Genomic DNA, 18,408 nt, shown 5'->3' with positions numbered 1-18,408 from the left:
TAGAGATGGTGAGAATGGCCGGCTTCCCCTTGTTTCTGATCCTGGAGGGAAAGCATTCACTCTATCAGCGTTAAATGTGATGCTAGCTGTAGGTTTCATAGGTGCTCTTCATCAGGTTAAGGAAGACCATGAGGAGCTTGGTCATGAATGCTGGTTGAATTTTGTCAGGTTCTTTTTCTACATCTATTGAAGTAATGGGCTTTCATTTTCAGTCTATAAAAATGGTAAATTACATTGGCCGCTTTTCAAGTGTTGAACTAACATTATTGGGTTAAATCCTACTTAGTTATGATGTATTATATAAAAGGGATTTTTGTTAGGGGTGTTTGCATGCATATTCATGAGGGATTTGGGTCTGTAGTTTTCTTTCCTTGAAATGGCTTTCTGTGGTTTTGCTGTTAAGGTAATTTTGACCTCATAAAGTGAGTGGGGAAGAGTTCCCTTCTTTTTCATTTTTAGGAGGAGTTTGTATAGAATCGACATTTTTGTCTTTCTTAATTGTTCATAGAATTTTTCAGTAAAGCCAGTGAATGTGCTTTGTTCGACAGTTTTAAACTGTCAATTTAATTTCTTTAATTGTTAAAAGATTCTTCATTTCTTTGTGTAGATCCAGGTTTCCATTTGATATTATAATCCTTCTGCTGGAGTAGCTTCCTTCTCTGGTCGAGTATTACTTCTGCCACGTTCTCTTCTTCACAAACCCAATTGCATTTTGTGTCAGGCTTTCTTACTCCACACTTCTCATCACTTCTTTTCACCATCTTTCTATGGTTTTTTTGCTATTATATAATCTGTGGTAATTATCCACAATGCAGCACCAAGAGACAAAGCAATATAGACAGTGAAAGAGAGGATAGGAGACTTGGAGAGAGATTGGAAAGGCATGATGGGACTCACTGGTGTTCCAGAGGAGAAGAGAGAAGACTGGGGCAGGAGTAATATTTGAAGAGATAATGGCTAACAGTTTTCCAGAGTTCATAAAGCCACCATTGTACAGTTTCAAAAACCCTAATAAATCCCAGTCCAGTGAAGTGAAATGTTTCTGTGTCTAGCCATACTGTGGTGACTCTCCAGAATATTAAAGACAAGTAAAGGACCTCAACAGAGAAAAAACATTGTCCGAAGAAGGAACAGTAGCCCATCAGAGGGCTTTCAGCTGCACCATCGGAAACAGGAGGATGGTTGGATCTTCCACATGGTGGGAGAAGTCACCCAGTATTCTGTGCTTCATGGATAAACCTTCCAGGAACATGGGCAAAATAAACGCATTTCATACAAAGAAAAACAGATAATTTGATACTTATAGACATTTCTAAAGAATCTATTTTGGGAGGAAAGAAAGTTGTCGCATATGGAAGTTGTAAGATTTAAGAAGAAATTAAAAACAGAAAATTGTATGCAAGCAATGAGGCAAATGTCTTCCAGGGTTTACAACAACCAGTGGAACTAAAATACACGAGCACAGGGTCACGTCTGTGGGGAGGGGGTAGATTTCCACGGATTTAAGACCTCCCGGTTGTCTGGGTGGGGGATGAGGACATCGGCCTCTGAAAAGTTAGGGATGCAAGGGATCGTGTCTAGTCCTTGAAGTAAAACAAATGTGTAAAGAAGTGGACAGGAAATCTGAAAGGAGGCCAGAAAGGAGACTTACAAGAAAATGGAAAACAACATACGATGGTGCCTAAGTCCAGATCTGTCAGAAATTTCTACAAACATTAATGGTCTACAGGCATTAAGTTCCCCAGAAAGAATTGTGCTCACAACTCCATCGTCCCATCGATCGCGTCATCCTGCTGAAGTTGGGCAGCTCGCTCTTCGTCCTGGGATTTTATAAATGTAACCAGAACGCTCACTGGAGCCTGTGTTCATTCCTTCTGGAACTTACGGACCTTCTGGTGTCTTTCATCCCTTCTTTTTTCTTTCACTCTGCGTGTTGGGAAATTCCTTGGCTTTGTCTTCTGTCTTTCCACTTTGCTCTTCAGCTGCTCCGTGTACCTTTATGCTCACATACGCGTTTTTGCTTTGACAATATTTTGCCCTCTCAAGGTGTCTGCTTGTTTCTCTCTCATGTATGGGATAGATGTCGTGTCTATTATCTTGAACATATAAACTAATGCTATTGTTTGCTTTACAATTTCTCAGATGACCTTTCTTATTTTGCGTTTGGTGTCTCTCTTTCATCACCTCGTTTTCTTCAAATATTGTTTCTTTGCTGGCAGATGAGGTTTGCATTTTGAGAACGCCTGTCTCTGGTGACGAGGGTGGGAAGTGGGGTATGCAGCTAGGGAGTTTGCTGGGTGACTTGACCTGTGGGGATGTGTTGGGGCCGTGTCTCAAGGGGCGCAGGCGTGGCCGCCTCCGAGCGCCTGCTTTCACCTGGGGACACTGGTGCCCAGTCGGGACGTTGCTGCACACGTAGCCCCCATGGTTGGTCCTAAGAGCAGCTCCTGCCCCCGTGCAGCTTGGGTCTGGTTTCCCGCCATTTGCTTCCCCAAGGCAGGCAGTCTCTGGCTTCCTGACACAGGCGGGTCCTGCAGTGCTTTACCATCGCGTGCCAGGGACCCTCCCGTCTGCTCTCTTGCTGGTGGTGTTCTCTGTTGCTGGGTAACAAATGAACCCACACCCGAGTATTAAACCACAGGTACGTATTATCTCACGGTTTTTGTGGGTCAGGAATTGAGCAGTGGCTTAGCTGGAGGTTCCGCTCGGGGTGTGTCCTGAGGTGGGTGGATCCGGTTGCCTGAAGGTTGACTGGGGCTGGAGGAGCTGCTCCCACGCGGCTCCTTGTGTGGCTTTAGGCAGGAGGTCGGTTCCCCACGTCGGGCCTGTCCACAGGGCTGCTGGAGTGTCCCTGTGGCCTGGCCTCTCTCTCCCCCAAAGCGAGCGATCCCGGAGAGGGAGCAAGGAGGAAGTCCCATCTTATGTCCTAATCAGTGCCAGCTCACTAGGTGTGTCACCAAGTGCAGGTCCCTGAGGGGCGGGAGCTATGCTCTCGTGACAGAACCGTGACGTAAGGGTGTCGTAGACTCTGTGGACATACCTGAAACCACGTCACTCTCACAAGGACTTCCTCCAGTGGGACCCCGGTCGGAAGCAAGGAGGTGGCCCTGGACGTGCATCTCCCCTGCGTCCCGGCACAGCAGACCTGTCACAAACCTTCAAAGCGCCAGCATGGGCCGGGGCTTTTCCATGCCTCAGAACTGTCGTGGTTGTTTTCATCATCTTTTGTTACAGGCTCTTGTCTAGGTAATGTGACTGAACGACAGTATGTGTCTCACTTCTTTCGTGCTTGCCTTTTTTCTTGTTTATTATTGAGTTTGACACACATTGCTTAGAAGTTTCCAAACTGGGTGACTCTGGGACAGACAGCGCCTCCCTCTAACTGGCCGCTTAGCTGGCGAAACAGTAACCCGCGACGGCTTTTCTAATATTGGGGCAGTTTGGCAGAGCTCGTTGCACTGTGTGAAGTCCATTCCCGTTTCTGACCCAGATGGCATTTGGACACGAACTCGTTTATCCACCATTCATTCCGCTTCGCGGGCTGCGTCACAAGGTCTCCCGACGGCCCGGGGTTAACGGAGAGGACAGACGCTTCTGTGTTGGTGCTGTGATAACCGCGAAGCGTGGGGAGAGCCGTGAGGGTGTGTACATGTGGACTTGTCACTGTTTTCCTTTCATTTTCGCTCTGATGTCCTTTCTTCCTGTGAATCCTCTCTGCATAGAGTATTTGAAGGACAGATGGGTGGCAGGCGACAGAATTAGCTGCAGAGAAAGTTTGGTGTCAGAGAGGAAGAGAAGGAAGCGGAGGGTGTGACAGTGGTCAGGCCTCAGCCGTGGGCAGTGGGGGGCAGTCCCCCCACCCGCACAGCATCCTGCTGGGACTTCCTGACCTCGGGAACCCCCGGACTGCTCTGCACGTGTGGGACATGTCTGTTAAATACAGCCCCTTTTCGCCCCCCACCCGTGGCCTCCTGCAGGACACCCACTCTTTCCTCCTTGGTCATCATGCTCCTGGAGGCCGTGTCTGGTCACCGGCTCATTTTGGTTCGGTTCCGCCTGCTCGGATTTGCTCACTAACAGGCTGGATTTTATCTGCATCTAACAACCAGTTAGTTGAGTTCCTAAGCGCGCGATGTGTGTAACACTGTACGTGGCTTTCATTATTGGAATAACGGTAGAAAATAGCTTTTTATTAGGAGTGTAAAAGTCTGGCTCATAAGCCTCCTCCCCCTTTTTTGTCATTGAAATGATTGTTTCTGTAATGCAGAGTTTCTCGGGTACCACTGTGCAAGAGCAGAACCAGCTGGCTGTCTACTCATTACCTCGTGGGTGGGGGTGTGGGGGTTCCCCCGTTTCTGCCTGTGTCAGGTCATCTCACGGACGTTGTGAAGCCCCACACAGAAACCCACCTGTAGGGGAGGCAGGGCAGCCACGGGGCAGCAGCTTCTGGCCATGGACGTGCCCTGGCAGACAGGAGCCCAGGGACAGTTTGCTGGGCGGGGACAGGCAGATGTGGTCAGTGTGTGGGGGACACGGAGGCAGCCAGCTCAAGGGTGTTTTCATGCTCTTCGTTTAAACAAAGTCACAGAAGGTAAAAGTGAGGCTTAAAATACGTTTTTCTGTGCTGCCTTCTGGGGTCGGAGAGAGCAGAGAGCGGTGTCACTGTTTTCTTTACCAAGTGATAATTACAAGTGTGGGGACAGATGGAGCTTCCTGGGAGCCGATGAGGCTGTGCTCACCCACTCGGGGAGGGAGGAGGTGTGGTGAGTGTGGGCTTGGAGCTGCAGGGGAGGAGCTGCAGGGGAGACCCAGGGCCATCGGGGCAGGCCCCCCGCTCACTGCTCCTGGTGGGCACGGCCTGGCCTGCCCGGAGCACCTCTTCCAGACGTGGCACGTGCCTGGCGCAGGAGCCCCCAGCCCAGCCGAGGGCTGCAGGGACCGATGTGCTCCCCCAGAGGCCTGGGGCTGCTCAGGCCTTCCTCCCGCATCTCCGCCTGCCATGCTGCTTGAGAGACTCGGCCTTGGCCCTCGCGGGGGGAATGCTGTGGAGGCCCCCAGCCTCTTCCTGGGTTTGGGGAAAAGCCAGAGGTGCCGGTGCCCTCCTGCACAGGCGCACTCGGAGCTCACTCTGGCGGGGCAGGTCTGCCTCCCAGTGAGCAGGAAGGGCTGATTGGAATGGGGCCCCGGCACCTGCCACCCTGTTGTGGCTGGGAGCAACTTGCCTAGTCTCTCCTGTGGGGGGGGGGGGGCGCGGGAGGGGCGGGCGGGCAGCTCAGGCAGGTGCCTGGCCCAGAACCTGGCCTGCAAGGTGCCTTCAGTGCGGCCCCGTCCTCCCTGTCCATGGCCACTCATCACAGCAGGCCTTCCAAATAGAACAGGCAGTGTCCCAAGCCCTCCAGGACCTGGCTCTCCCTGGGGCCCCTCTGCGCGGCTCTGTGAGCGCCATCTGCTGGCAGCGTCCAGTGTGCCTGCGGCTCCGAGACCCACACGGGTGGCCCAGGTCTTGGCGCTGCGTGTGGCTGAGATGAGTGAGTAGGCAGCGCGCTGCTCCCTGGGAGGTTAACCGGGGCAGGTCCCTCCGTTTGAGCCTGGCTGCCCCACGTTTCCTGGTGACCTTGACTGCTGTCCTCCGGCCAGTGCCCAGAGTTGCCATCCACAGAAGCCCGCATGACAGTGCCTCCTGTTGGGGCCAATGCCACGTCCCGCGAGCCGGAGGAAGCGCTCTTCATCTTGCAGGAGTCCTTTTTAAAGAAGAGTTACGGGAAACATTTAGCACACACGTCTTAACGTGCGTTTCATGGATGAGCTGACGCACATTTGAGACTTAATCAGCTTTCCAGATGCTGGCTGCAAAGATGTGTGTGTATTTGGTATCTTGTGTGTAAAATAAGACCTGAGTGTTTGCGAGCTCCATGCCTGTCCCTCGCGTGCACGTGCACACACATTTCTAGTAGGCGCCCCAGCACGGACCCATCGTGGGCCTGGCCACATACAGCCTGTGCCCGAGCGGTTTGGGGGAACCATCTGAGTTATTTTTCTATCTTTAACGCTAAGTCAGAGGCCAACTGATTTTGCTTGAGTCTGGGATGGTCCACCCTCGAGTGGGACTGACGCAGTGCTGGGTCCCTGCTGCGGCAGAGTTGTCTCCCAGGAGATGGTGGCCCTCTGGGGGTGGTGACGGGGCTGTACTCCAGGTAGGCAGAGCAGTCAGCATGAGCGACTGCACATCGCGGCGACTCCTCCAGGGTTTGCGGGGTGCCGCTGTGGGGCAGGGGTGCTCGGTTCCAGCAGCAGCACGCACCCCAGGTGGGTGTAAAGCAGGGAATGACTGGTCAGGTTCTTTTATTTTAAAACAACTGTGTTCCCGAAATGAAGAAGTTGGTAGAAAGAACAGCTGAAACTGGAAGGCCAGCACAGGTAGACGGGAAACGCCCAGGTTAGGCCCAGCTCCGCCGCTGCCCTGCAGAGCTGGGACTCCAGCTGGCCTTGCGTCCCCAGTACGTTCCGCTGAGGTGCTGCGCTTAGGGTGTCAGCCACCCCGGCTGTCACGGGGCTCCAACTTCCACACTGGTCACCAGTGTCTGCCTCACTTCTGGCCCAGGCACAACTTCAGCCCCCTAGGGACTTGCATGGGGGCCACGGACCTCCCTTGTCCAGAGTTAAGTAGCCACCCCCCCAGCGCATTGCATCCCCCAGGCCTGCCCACCAGTGTTGCTGCTTCTGGCTGGCCTGTTCTTGACACTTACTGACACAGGATTACCCGTACGGGGCCTGGCTGCCTTCACGGAGCGCGTTTTCGGGGTTTTTCCGTATTGCAGCAGGTGTCAGAACTTCACTCCTTTTTCGGGTTGAGTGATGTTCCCCTTGTGGAGACGCCCTGTGTGTTCATGTTCATGTGCCCCCTCCACCGATGACCAACTGGGGTTCTACCCTTGGCACCCGAGAACCCTGCTCATGGATAGTCTCGTGCAGGCTTTGTTTGTACACCTGTTTTCACGGCTTTGGGGCCTATCCCTGGGGGAACTGCTGGGTCACGTGGTCATTACCTGTCTCACTTACTGAGGAACCGCTAGATGCTTTCCCAGCAGCTGCAGCACTTTCCTTGCCCAACGGGGCACTCTCTTCCAGTTTGGATAAATGGAGGACCTGGCATGTGAGGGGGTGGGAGGACGGCCCAGGGTAAGACAGCCCTCCGGTGAGAGACAGGTCTGTGTTGGCCTGTCACCAGGAGGCCGTCTCCAGGCCCCTGTGCCCTGCAGGCACGTCGGTGCCCTGTGTGTACCCTGCAATCTGGGGCTCCGGGAGGAAGCGTGACCCTGCCGGGCCTTCTTGGGCGGGAGGGGCGCAGCCGGCCCTCTGAGGGATGAGCAGCGCGGACAGGGAGTTTAATGGGCTCCTGGGTTCGGGGTGTTCAGTTGTTTAATAAGGTGCCCATACTTTCCAGGCCCTGCTGCTACCCAGGTGTCCTTGCCAAGATGTGCCAGCTGTTGTCTTTCAGGCTTCTCCCTGACACCCTGGTAGGATCCTCTTCTCCCCTTTATAAGGGGTCCCCCAGGCCGAGCCCTGCTGAGAGCGATGCCTGCCCAGCCCTGTGGCTCCCTCATGTGCACACAGCCCTCAGCAGGGAGAAGGGTCCTGCCAGTGGGGACGCCAGCTGCCGGGGCCGCGGCTGTTACTTGGCTTCGCTCTGACTGGCACTCAGCTGTTGAAGGCGTTTCAGTTACATAGTGAAAACCATTTGCAGAAGTCGTGCTACTTAGCATCAGACTGTGGGATTTAATCGTGGGTTCTTAGGGGTGGCAGAGCAGATACATAAGAAGGGAGATTTATTCAAATTTCCCAGGATATCATTATCACATCCTGTGTGATAGCTTCCTGGTAATTCCACTTGACTGAGTCTAACACATCAGCATGACTTCTGTATAAGCTGTGGAGATTTAAATTTGTTCAGCAAAAGAAACTCAGGCCGCGAAGACACTGCCCGAGGGGCTGATGGCCTCACCTCCTGGAAGCGTGCACCCCTTTGCTGAGAGGACAGAAGCAGGCAGAAGTGCACTGTGTGGATGGGCCGCCGCCTCCCCTCTGTGCAGCAGGCCACTGCCACCACCCGCCAACCCGGTGTCACAACGCCAGCGCGGTCCTGTGTGAGCAGGAGTCTGCAGGAGGCAACGGCGGGCTGTTCCAGAACAGGGGAGTCGGCACCCACAGGCCCAGGGGCGCCTGGACTGACTTGTACACAGTCTCCCTCTCTCCTTCATTCACCCCCACTTGCTCCTTGCACGTGCTCCCTGTCTGGGCCCATGGGGGGCTGGGCACCCTGCTGCAGCCCCCTCCCCACCTCCCCCTGCAGTGCTGTCCTGCGCGCGCTCTGACTGGATGGAGTCCAGTGCACGTGTGTTTCCACTACTGAGAGAGTGTGCTGGGGAGCTCCCAGAGCTGTGCTGGGGTTCAGGGGTTCAGGCACCGCTCCCTGTGTGCAGTGAAGGGCTGCTGTGTGGCCTCCAGGGACAGCCTTTGCGGGGTGACACCCTGGAGTCCCCTGGAAGCGCAGCTGTGTGTCCCCATCAACAGAGAGGGAACTGGCGCTTTGATGTCGGAAACCTCTCAAATGCCCCAAAGTGCAGGTGCCCCAGTGGAATGCAGGTGGGCCCGGCTCTGGTCACCCCGTCACAAGTCCTCCCTCGTTCCCAGAGGCCTGCGTTTCCTTCACAGTTTGTCCAGACTTTGTCTCAAGCTGTTTTAAATTTGATTGTAACTTTGTTTCGTGATGTCCTTATTTCTCTTTCCTTTCAGATGGCCAGTTTATGATTTTTTCTTGTTTCATGAGTTTTTGTTTTCTTTCTCCTCTCTGGAAGCACGTGGCAGGCTGCTGACTGAAACCACACATGTTTCCTTTTGTACATATTTGTGAACATATGTTCTGCTTTGCCTCCTGCTGTGTTTTCTTTATGTGGCAGGATGTTTTCATGGCTTCTGTGTTTTTTCCCCTTGGCGCCTCCCTGAAGGAGAATCCTGGCCTGGTCCCCCTGGACCCTGAAGTGTGTGTGCACGCGTTGCGAGGCCCTCGGACTTGGAGCTGGGTGACAGTTCACTTGGATTGGGCCTCATGTCACTTTGGAAACCAGCAGTCGAGACAGGATGCTGAGAGGAGGCTCCGTGGCACCCCATTTGGCTGGGACCCGTGTCTCCCACCCCCCCATCTCCCTTCAGGGCACTGGCAGGTCTTCAGAGGGACCTCGGACTCCCAGCCATCCATGCTGTCACGTTGGTGCTCACGGCGAGGCCTCCACGTCTGTGGCCATGAGTGGTTCCTTTTCCTGATTTCTTTGCTTGACTCATTGGAAGTTTGGGCGACGGAGGGTGAAAAGCGTGTGCTCGGGCCAGCGGCCTTCCTTCCCCAGCCCTCCCGTCCTGGCTCAAAGCGCCTGCTCTTTCCTCGCCCTCAGCCAGGGGTCTGCGTGGCCGCCGTCAACAGGACTGTGCCTTCCTCCCGACACTGCTGTCCTGTGGCCTTGAACGAGGCTGTGGATTTTGTAACATTAAGCTTTTCCTGCGTTCGTGTCTAGTAGATGATGTCTTTTGAGGCCAGGACGATGGGCTACCCGACAGTCCATACAGGATCCCTTAGGTGACGTGGTGAGTGAATTCACTAAACTTTGGTGTTCAGTGAAGACGTAGAGGTTTGGGCCGACAAGCAGCTTAATGCGCAGTGTGGTGTGGTCGGTGAGAAAAAGTAAGTTTCAGCTCTGAGCGCTCTCTGAGCAGCATGTCGTCCCAGACCAGGCAGGGGCTGTGTCACTGGGACAGTGTGCCCATGACAACAGCCCTTGTGAGTGCAGCCTCCACCCACATGGTATTGGCCAGGTCACAAGCCCTGTGTGTCGCTCAAACACGGCAGAGTGGGGGTGAGGCTGGCGCTGGGGGCAGGCCCGAGAGCAGGGCCGACAGCTGGGCTGTACGCAGCGTAACTGGAAGGCTGGTGGAAGCTAAGGGCTGCATCGTGTGTCGTAACGGATGAAAAGAACATGTGCAGTCTAGAATTGGAAAATGCAGGCTCTGACATGAGAAAGGCATGGGCTGTGTGTAACCCCACAGAGCGCAGGCTCAGTGAGGGCAGCTGTGCCCTGCAGCGCATCTGTACTGAAGCAGGGACAGAGGAGGCGGACGCGAAACGGTGTGAGCCGCCCATGGAATGGAGGAGGGTCCACGGTGGGGCCAGAACAGCTCCGTAGATCAAGGCCAGGCGTGTTCCCAAAGCACTGGAAGTTACCCAGACTGGATTCGTGAGTCAGCTACCCGGCAATGAATGAATGAAATGCGAGATAGCAAACAAGAAACACTTCTCACATCTGGGCACATCATTGTTTGGTGACAACTAGAGACAGAGAGTCTTCAAAGCAGTGGGAATTCAGGATGGCCCTGGCTCGGAGTGGGTTGCCACCCGCGGCCTGTGCACGTCTGCTCTGCTGGGCGAACGTTCTGGATCTTTCATAGTTTGTACTCGGACCAGGGAAATGCAGACAGTCCTCATGTGATGACTGTTCAGGCAGCCGCCTTTCTCCATAATCGCTCTTCAAAACTACACCAAATTTTAGAGAGCTACATCTTTTTTCTCCCTTCCATATGATGACATTTTTAGCCCAAAACAAATTAAACAAACTACCGTATTTTGCCGTGTATCATGCGCACCCATGTTTTTGGCCCAAACTTTCAGGGAAAAAAATCTTTCGTTTCAATTCAAAATTTTATTTGTTTACATTTAGGTACTTGTTTTTTGTATTATAAAGGAATTTTAGTATTTATTTTTTGAAATATGGTACAAGAAATTTCATGTACTGGTAACAAATTTATGATATTTACGTATCATAGGAGGCCAAGAGCTCTTCGTTGTGGCAAGTTCGTCTCAAGTTTAAAAAAAAACATTACCATAGTCCAGGGTATTATTTTGCATATGGATATTGTTATTGATTTTAGAGTTACTCAAAATTTTACCTTATAAGCATAAATAAAAGAATTAAACGCAGTTATGTAGATACAGAATTAGTACTGCCCACGTATAATGCACACCCTTTGCCCTCACAAATTTGGGCATAAAGCTGTGCATTATACCTGACAAACTACGGTTTATAGAGTGATATATGGCCTTGTGGTTTCCAAAAAGAGACACTTACCAATTTCTTGATATAACCTGTTCCACCAGGAACTATGAGACGAATGTCATTGTGTATAGCGTACACAATGGGTGAATGCCACACAGTTTCGTGTGACATCGTGTGAGGTATCTCCCATCACGCGGTTCTGTTGCGAGTCTCTCCGTGTGACCGTGTGCCGTCACGTGTCCTCACGGTGCTGTGCCGTGGATGCACTCAGAGTGCAGAGTAACCCGAGCCTCAGACACGTTGGTGAGGGAGGTGACAAGCAGGAAGCAGAGTGGCCACCAGAGGCGGGGCCCCTCCCCCTGGCGCTCCCGCTGTGCTGGTCTCCTGAACGTCTACCACTTTCATAAGTTTGTTTTCACGGTTCAGTTGGTGGATTTTTCTACCCGTGAAAATTTTCTGGTTTCCTTTGCTTGGGACTGAACACATGATTTTCCGTTACAGCGAGTGGCTCCAGTTCTTCCCGTCTAGTAGACGGGTTTTCAGAACCAAGTAATAGCCTGTGACAGGAAAGGGTTAAGCCCCGTGAGTCCTTGGCAGACTTGTACTTTAGGCAGTGTAGTGGGTGTGTATTTACATCTATTTTTGGTTTTAATTTGCATGTCTTTGATCACTAAAGAGACTGAGCACCTTTCCTTGTGCTCATTGGCCATTTGGTCTCCTCTTTTGTGGAGCGCTTTTCTGTTTTTACCCAGTTTTCCTCTTGTGTCTAGTGTAGAGCAATTGGGCTGCCCCACAGCGATTTTCGTGCTCGATGAAAGTGTAGCAACGCATACAGAATCTTGGGAAAGAAGGCGTTTTCTCAGCCGTACATTGTCAAACACGTGAAGACCTGGGGAGAGTGATGCTCACGTACCTCCCGAAGGGGCTCCTCGACGATGGGTGGCACCAGGCTCCAAAGGAGCCAGGGCTCGGGTGACAGCTCCGAAAGACCGCACAGTGGACACGGAGTGTTGAGAACAGGGTGTGCATGTCCCAGGAAGCAGCAGCACCAGACGTGACTGACGGAGGGGACGGCTGGGGGCGGGCAGGCCCAGGGGACCGAGGGCACCCTCCACCTGCGTCCTGCTCTTTCAGGCCACTGGACCGATACCCGGGGCATTGAAGGGCATCACGCAGGGGTGGGTCATCAGTAACAGAGCCAGAGCTGTGGGCCTCACCCCAGGTGTGGGTGTGTATGCGAGAGAATCCCAGACAAAGGCCACGGGCAGGCCTGGCCCACGCACACGAGGTCCACATGGTCAGTCACCAGAGAGCTCAGCCCCACTAAGAATGTTGACAGTTTTAAAATCTTAACAGTTAAACCCACGAGGTCACCTTTCACCTTTCCATCTGTCAAGGATCAAAATATGGGGAGTGAATGGCGTGGGTGATGGCTGTAGAGAGCACCGTGACCTTGACGGTCTGGGATTTGCAGAGAGCTGCCTGCAGGAGAGTGCTTCATGTCTCTGAGATTCACCTTGTGTAGTATTTCACTTCTCCTGCCGAGGTTCCCTGCATGTACCTGCAGGCGTGTTGTGCGTCTCCTCCTCGCGCAGGACACCCTGGGTGGTCCCCCAGGGGTGGGGACAGCAGTCATAGTGGGACAGAGTCTTCCTTTTCTTGGTTCCTTTACATTTGTGCGTTTTGTACTTAATTTATCTATCGTTTTGAAGAGCTATAGAAACCCGTAAGACCAGGAAGAGTTTTAATAGTTATTACTGCTAAAAGGAGATACGTGAGTTGCCAAGCTTAGACAGACTCATGGTTCATTACTATTATTTAATAACTGAGAAAACCTGAAACATGGGTGAAGTAATTCACACCCCCGCCCCCCTTTGGAGCATGCAGAGCACAGAATGTTCTGGCATCATCACTGCTCCTGCGTAGAAGGGACACAGAATTACAGTCATTAAAATGCCGTAAATAGCATCGTGTCCTGAATTTACCCTCAGCCTCTGAAGGATTCTCCCGCCTGCTCCCTGCACAGCAGCCTGGGTAGAGTGGGACCTGCCCACCTGGCGACCCTGACAGCTGCGCCCCCTGCCCCCCACCAGCCTGACTCCCCCTCTGTAAAGAAGGGGATGTCGTACTTGCTCCCGATACTGGGTGTGGGAGCGTAAACAGGGAGGTGCTCGGAGGAGCAGTGCCTACGGATCGTCAGCCCCTGAAGACTGCGTGTCTTCCGACCCGGCCTCTTTCTGGAAGCCAACTCGTCAGGTGTGGTAGGATAATGACCAGGTCTCGAGTGTTAGCCCCTGAGTGTTTCAGAGCGTTCCTGCCGCCCAGCCGAGCCCCCTGAGGAGCCGCTCCCAGGACGGCGGGGCTGCCTGCCCTGGGTTCCCGGGGACCTGTGCACGGACAGGGCCGCCTCCATGAAAGGTGACAGGGCTGCTTGGCTGGGGTCCACAGCACGCCTGAAAACAAAGCCGCCAGGTTTCTGAGAACCTGTTTCTGTGTGAGTGAGGGCACGTGCTGTCCCTGCAGGAGCTGCATGGGACAGCTGTCGCTCCGAGGTGCAGCCGGGTGTGCTGGCTGCGATGGAAGGTGAAGATCTGAGTGACCAACGCACAGCAGGAGGGAGGGCACCTCGGGAGACGGTGGGGACACCGTGTGGGGCGTGACAGTCGGGGCAGCGCTGTGACATGTGGGATTGTGTGACAGGTGCTGATAGACGCAAACCAAATTTCCAGTCTATGAGGTGTCCCGTGAGCCCCAGATGTGAGAATGACACGGCCCTGGGGCCGAATGGGGTTTCCAGCGTGCGTGACGTTGGCCTTGCTGAGTTTGTCAGGTAACGTGACACTTTTTCCTTGCTTTTTGGTAGCTGGACAGTGTCCTCACCCTTGGGGGAAGCAGGGGGCTGGCAGGACAGGCGTCCACAGGCCGGGAGGAGGAGACACTCCCAGGTACTCTGGTCTCCCCTGCTGGTGACCAGCCTGCCCAGCCCCCCTTGCAGGCGATACTCACTCACCTGGGACCACGGCCTCCACTGCTCTGCCCACCTGCCCTGCCTGCACCCACCTCCATGCCTGTTGGTTGACCCACCGCAGCCCTGTTCTCCCTCCCGACTCGGGGCCTGGTCCTCACTTCCGGTTGCTGCCTTTGCTTGCCCACTTCTTTTGAGGTTCTTGACCCTGAATTGCACTTGGCTCCCATTAATCCCTGATGGAGTGAGTGCACCTGCTGGAGGTCACACTTGTTGGCTGCAGACCTGCTCCTCGTCTGTTCATTTCCTTTAACAGGGTTATGTGTAGTGACACGAGGACGGCCCTCGGGAGTGCCACCTGCAGTGTGGGTGCTGTTGCTCTGCGCCTGCGCGAATGTTAGTGCTGTCACCCACCACGGGCGGGTCTCTTCTGGTTGCAAAGAGTGGAGGGAACGAGACCTTCCGAGTCAGAAGTATTTCAGGAATAATTCTAACGGAGGCTGGGAACATTAACTGCTCTCAGATTCAGCCGATCCACTCAGCAGACAGATGAGACACATGCTCTGTGCTGGGTCCATCAGCAAGCACAGTGACAGGCGCTGTCCCCAGAGACGGCCATCAGAGGTAGACTGCACACCTGAGAAATCAGGTGATGAGCTCCATGGAGAACGGGAAAGGCAACAGGAGTGAGTGCGTGTGCGTGCAGTGGGGGGTTACCTGTGGTCAACAGGGCTGTAGGGTGGGCCTCACGGAGAAGGTGACGTTTAAGTAAAGGAGAGGGTGTGAGTCATGGATGGAGAAGCATTCCCGGCAGAGGGAACAGCCAGTGGGAGCGTGAGGCCCGCCGGAGAAGAGCCAGGGGCCAGTGTGACCTGCTGCTGAGCCCGGGGAGAGGCGAGGCGGGCGGCTGCAGCCTCGTGAGAGCTGTCACTCAGCTGGGAGGGGAGGGGCCAGAGCTGGATTAGACTCTTGCTCTGGCTTCTAGGTGAAGAGACTCTCAGGGCACCCAGGGTAGAGGAGGGCCCGTTGGGGGCGCTGCTGGGGCCCAGGTGAGGTGCTGAGAGCTGCTCAGATCCAGACATGTTGGAAGGCAGAGGCAGTGTGAATTCCCGACCAACCGTGGAAGTGACGTGAGGGACCAGGATAGCGAGGGAGCGTCACAGGGGGCAGAGACCTGACAGGCAGGTCGGGGGCGGAGCCAGAGATCTGTGAGGGAAATGCCGGCCGAGCAGACAGCCGTGTCAGGGGCGACAGTGAGGTCTGAGTCCGTCCCTGCACAGACTGGGGAGGGAGAACGGGGCTTCCTGCGGGTTCCTGCAGGTCAGCAGCGGCTTGAGTGTTTTTAGTGCCCCGAGGGGGGAGGGGGACGAGAGCAACAGAGGAAATGGGCAGCGGGGGCAGGGTTGTGAGAGTTTGCTGCGGAGGGAACGACAGCACTAGGGGGCAGGCCAGTGGGAATAGCCATGGCTGGCTTCTGTGCTGGTGTCACCAGCAGCGCTGTGTGGGGGGGACATCCAGTGTGGCTGCAGGCATGCGGCGATGGGGTCTGTCCCAGGAAGCCCTCCTGAGACAGGAATTGGAATGACATATACATCGTCCTCAGGAACTGCCAGTATCCGCACATCCGTGCCATCAAGTGGAAGGTGAAGTCGTGTGGCCCACTTCCGGCCTGTGCCGTGCTGGGACATTCAGGAATGGGGCCGGCTGCGGCGTGGTGGCCGGAGTGAGCGGAGGGCGTTTGCGTTTTCTCCAGCGCTGGCCGCTGCCCGGGGGGAAGGCGGGGGCTGGGCAGTTAGTTTTTCACAGGGTCGTGGCTCTTGCCAAGCAAAGGTGGAGGGAGCCGAGCACCCATGCAAAGGGCAATGCTGGTGACTCCCTCCAGTGCCATGCAGAGAGAATTGAGCAGAAGGTCCCAGGGAGGAGCGGGGACACCAGCAAACAGCAGCTGGCCACACCTGACCTTCTTTTCAAGTTGGCGGCAGTTGTAAATCAATCTCTTTCAAAGTAGAATACAACTAAGAATTTAAACAAATACTACTGCCTTTAGAGAACAGTACTTGGTCCCCATGGGAACTGCCAACCATGTAACTCCGTGGCACAGGGCACCTACAGACAACCGGGAATTGTGGGTGCATTCGGTCAGTACAGAGCGCTGCAGGGTGGGCTCTGCTCCTCGGGGAGCGTATGTCTCATTTGTGCCTCGTCTGCTCCGAGCCCCTCCTGTGCCCTGCTCCAGCCGGGCAGTGCCTGCTAGCAGGCTGCTGCCACCGCTTAGGGTCAGTCCTGCCTGTCCTGTCGTCTGCACTGGGGCCCTTCCTGCCCTGTGCTCTGTGGGGCTGTCCTTCCCAGGGCCATGCTCGGGGCTCCATGCTGTGGTGTTGACAGGATTTTATCGACCACAACTTTGAAAAGGGTGCTTCGCGACTTTAGGTAGCTTATCACCTGGCTATGAAAAGAAAATCCAGGTGGCATTTTCCCTCTTAAAAGGACAGTACAGGTCACTACACAGATAAGTCTTCTGCAGATTGAACAGGGTGGTTCCCTGAGAGCAGTCACCTGTACAGAGCCCCCCAAAGACAGACGTTCTAAGACAGCAGCAACAGCAGAGACTTACAGCATTCATGGGTTAGTGACAACTGCAGGCAGAGGATCAAACGTTCTGATCACGCATGAAGGGATAGAAACACATAAAGCGCGTGGAATCCAAACATCCCAGAAGACACTGGAGATGCCCGGTGTGCTAAGAATGGGAATTCGCACACTCAGCTCAGGACCAGTGGACACCAGGGTGGACTGGCAGCCCCTCGCACCCCCTGTGGTGTGCACGGCAAGCTCAGGGTGTGCCCACTGCCAGGTGCGCTCTGGGCCAGGGCGGCCGGCGGGGTGTCCTGGCCAGCCGCCAGCTTCAGGGACGAGCAGGGAGCTGCTCCAGAAAACAGATCTTGGCAGGCCGGTCTGAAGACCCCCGCCTCTTCCCTCGGCAACCCCGGAGGCAGACCAGAGAGCGAGCTGGCATCCATGGTTGGCAAATTCACCTCTCAGAAGCAGAGAGCTGTGGGTATAGCCAAGAGCGGTCATGGCTCTGAGCAGAAGCACCAAATGCGGAAAAGAAGATCCTCAGGATGAGTTCATGGCACGAAGAGAACTCACAAGAGAAAATATCGCTCCTTCAAAAAAACAACCAAAGGTTTTGAAAAGAAAAGTTAGTCAAAATGGAGCACTCAGGGTGGCTTGAATCACAGAACAGACAGAATGAAGACAGAATAGGTAATGGGGCGAATGAGCCGACGCTTAGTCCCGAATGCAGACCTGCAGGCTGAGGCCAGAGTGGGTTTGAGGAGCTCCATTTTCTGTTGCGTAGGAGACTGAAGAGAAGAGAACAGAGAACGCTGAGGAAGGATAGTGAGAAGCTAGTAGAAGGACCTTCTCAGAGCATGGACGTCAGAGGGCTGAGTGTGGAGCAGGGGAGGTGAGAAACCACAACTGCCCAGAACATCGGGCCACGTTTAGGACCAAACACGAGCAAACCCCACAGTGGTCAGCGGGAGCAGCGAAGACCTGGCTCGCAGTTGGCATCAGATTTCTCTGTGACACGTTTGTCTTCTAGAATTCATTGGATCAGCATCTTCATAGTACTTGGGGAAAAATGATTCCCAACCGGGACTTTTAGACACAGCCAGGCTCAAATTCCCATCGAAGGACCAAGGAAAGGTTTTCAGACACTCAAGGACTCAGAGGTTAGCAGCCTCACCCCAAAGACTCTGGCAAAACTACGAAAGGACAGCTGTCTCTAAAGCGGCGATGTTTGGTTCCACTGATAATGGTGGGGAAAGAATCCTGTAATCCACGTAGCTGGCTCTGAAGAATTGTTGATGCATATTGGGGTGCGAATTCAAATAATGGCTGAAAAAATCTGATGTATGGACGTTTTCATAGTGGCGAGGAGGAGAAAAGTTCAAGTCCCCTAGTCTGCGGGTCTTTCCCCGGGAATGTGTATGTGCTGCTCCTACAGCCCACGGGGTGTCACTGCAGTTAAACAGTGCCGTTTTACAAGAAGTGCCTGTCAGGCACAGATGGGGCGCTTTCAGTCTTGTACAGGAAAAACTGGAGCAAAGGAAACCTGACTAAGTCACCAGCGGTAGTGTAGAAGGGAAAAAAATAGAAATCATAGCACTACATACGGGAAGACATCACATAGGCGTTATTCAAATACATATTAAATGTCTCTATTTAAAGAGGCAAACTCGGATTGTCTTAAAAATGACACAGGAACAGAAAATTTATTCATGGTAAGAAGCGTACTAAGCAAATGCTAATCACTGGAAAGCAAGGTCATTTTCAAGG

The 18,408-nt window shown here is 53.9% G+C and overlaps 1 protein-coding gene across 25 annotated transcripts in view; it reads left to right on the top strand.

Annotated features, from left to right (window-relative positions):
- PCBP3 (poly(rC) binding protein 3) overlaps positions 1-18,408 on the top strand; it is a 192,979-nt gene that overhangs the window by 86,220 nt on the left and 88,351 nt on the right. Inside the window, exon 1 of one of the 25 annotated variants that reach the window (XM_074322159.1) lies at positions 13,082-13,355. The exons of 20 other annotated variants lie outside the window; for them this stretch is intronic. The gene's annotated coding sequence lies outside the window, so the exon portion shown is untranslated. Of the gene's footprint in view, positions 1-13,081; positions 13,356-15,263; positions 15,323-15,365; positions 15,385-18,408 lie in introns of those variants that run through there. 4 more of the 25 variants (XM_074321810.1, XM_074322239.1, XM_074321743.1 and 1 more) reach the window with 4 other exon arrangements.

This window comes from Rhinolophus sinicus, linkage group LG01 (genome assembly GCF_036562045.2).
Source record: "Rhinolophus sinicus isolate RSC01 linkage group LG01, ASM3656204v1, whole genome shotgun sequence".
NCBI classification, from domain to species: domain Eukaryota; kingdom Metazoa; phylum Chordata; class Mammalia; order Chiroptera; family Rhinolophidae; genus Rhinolophus; species Rhinolophus sinicus.
Note: the sequence above shows the minus strand (reverse complement) of the source record. Positions and strands in the feature narration are given on the sequence as shown.